The sequence below is a fragment of the Chrysochloris asiatica genome, unplaced genomic scaffold (genome assembly GCF_000296735.1).
Source record: "Chrysochloris asiatica unplaced genomic scaffold, ChrAsi1.0 scaffold00384, whole genome shotgun sequence".
NCBI classification, from domain to species: Eukaryota; Metazoa; Chordata; class Mammalia; order Afrosoricida; family Chrysochloridae; genus Chrysochloris; species Chrysochloris asiatica.
In genome coordinates, this window is record NW_006408902.1 from 1,453,719 (window position 1) to 1,456,015 (window position 2,297).

Genomic DNA, 2,297 nt, shown 5'->3' on the forward strand with positions numbered 1-2,297 from the left:
CTTCATCCCTCCATGTCATCGTCTCTGTCTCCATCTCAGACGTCCCTGCTTCTCTGGGTAGGGTCCCGCTCTCAGCTCTTCTCCGTTGGTGGTCCCAGAGACCTTGCTCCTAGACTAGAGAGATAATCACTCCCTTCCTTGCTACAAAACGTCTACCTTTGCATTTCCAACCCTCACAATCCGTCTTGATAACCATTATTCACTACAGTATTGCGAGTAACCCATCTGTATTTCATTTCATCAGCTCCACCTAGACAGATTGGATAGTACTCTCTGGTGATTCTGCCTTCCTCCATGCCCCCTAGCTCTAGGTTCCCTCTTTAAAGCTTGTAAGCCAGTCACTTCTTGCCTTTGTAGTCCCCCCTCCCCATTTGAGTATCCAGTGTCCAAGTTGCCCATCTCTGTCTACTCTCTGTGTGTGGAGGGGGTGTCAATAATATTTTTTAAACCAAACCTTTTAGCTATCATTATAGGCAAAACTGAAGTCAATTGCTTTGAACATTTGATTTTACATAACAGGATAAAAATAATTTGGTTTATACAAGATACAAGCAGGAGGCTATTAATTATTACCAATTTTACATGCTAAGTGTTAATATTTATAAAAGTGTGACTCATATTTTATCAGTAATGTGCATATAAACCAATAAACAAAAACATAAAATAATAATTTTAGCTTATGATGTTTTAAAACTATACTGTTCATTTCAGGTTCTTCTTATCTTAATTTTTAAAAAGCCAAGGCTTGATTTCCTATATTTCTGCTTTGTGTCCTTGGTTCTTTTGTATAGAATGTATCTCAGAATGTTCTACTTAAAGGTAACATGTAAAATACAGTTATGCCAATGACATACTGAGCAGGGCAATATTTGCATCAAATGGATGGGTACTCATCATTTAACTAAGCTTTGGTTTGGTCTTACTCAAGTTATGGTAGTGAGACATGTAAATGAAAAAAATCAGAAGCAAATCAGGGAAAGGACTACTCAAACAGAAATTTTGTTTAAATTTGAATTGTACTGAAATCTGGGTGTTCCCATATTTGCACATTGTTAAATATGTTCCAAATTTGATTTACTGTAAGACTTAGCTCATTTCTTTATGCTATTTTTCTTTTGTTTTTCTTTATTTTTTTGACTATAAATTAATTCTAGGTATGAAATTCACAAGATTCACAACTTACTGCTTTTGGTGGTTTTATTTTCAAAACATTTAGGAATAAGCCATACACAGTTAACTCTTATTTTGCTAAACAACAACAAAAAACAAAACCACATGGAAACAGTGGGGGTAGAAATGTTGGGATTATTGTATAAGGAATTTAAAACCTATGTATATTGTAGAAACTCCCTTTAACAGCCAAATAAAGTATTTTCCAGGATTAACAGGCTAAGGCACTGTAATGAAATTTATAAACAAAAGATTTATCATGAAATGTCTTTCCTCATTATTTAAATCAGACACTATTGGAGAAATCCTCCATGACTTTTTAGATAAAACAATTATTTTTTTTCACAAGTGCATGTAAGTAGAACATAAGCTATTATCGTTTATATTTATTTTTTAACTCTGTACTTAGTTGTGTATTTTGTCTTAAAAAGGAGAAGAAAACAGAACAACACTATTAATTTCTTATCAAACTCACTTAATAAAACTCTACACTTTATGTGCAGATTCTCGGAGTCACATTAAAACAATTTAAAAACAGCCTTGCCATTGTTTGGTAATTAAGTGATTATAGACTTATTCACACAACTTTAATAATTGTTCAGTAAAACAGTGATTTGAGTGTCTATCTGTTCTTTGTATAGAAATGTTAGAGTGTTGAGTATGGCATGGTAGAAACATTCCTAATACTTGTCTCTAAGTCTACTGTTCTTGTCAACGGAGGCAATTAAAACTGAACAGCTTGATACATACTCTACCCTTGCAGATATTGTCCTAAACTCAAGAAGAAAAGAACGGGGGCAAAGATTCCACCAATGTGGACCCAAAACCAACAACCAATTACATGTGTGCTAAAAATTAAGGCAAATAAATTTTTGACAATTGGTAAAGAAATTTTTTTTAAAAACATGCTTTCTTAGAGGCGGGGCTTGATGGTGGCTAGGGTGGAGGTGCAGTGAAGTTCGCCATCAGTAATACCACAGAATACCAGGCAAAGCAGATTCACGGCAAGGCTTCAAAACTCAGACCACATGTTGTAGTTGTTGTCAGGTGCCATCGAGTCGGAACCGACTCATAGCGACCCCATGCACAGCAGAACGAAACAATGTCCGATCCTGGGCCAACCTCAC

At 35.4% G+C, this 2,297-nt stretch overlaps 1 protein-coding gene across 1 annotated transcript in view; it reads right to left on the reverse strand.

Moving 5' to 3' along the window:
- The window catches only part of SUN3 (Sad1 and UNC84 domain containing 3), a 72,823-nt gene that overhangs the window by 8,945 nt on the left and 61,581 nt on the right, over nt 1-2,297 (reverse strand). The gene's annotated exons all lie outside the window — the stretch shown is intronic.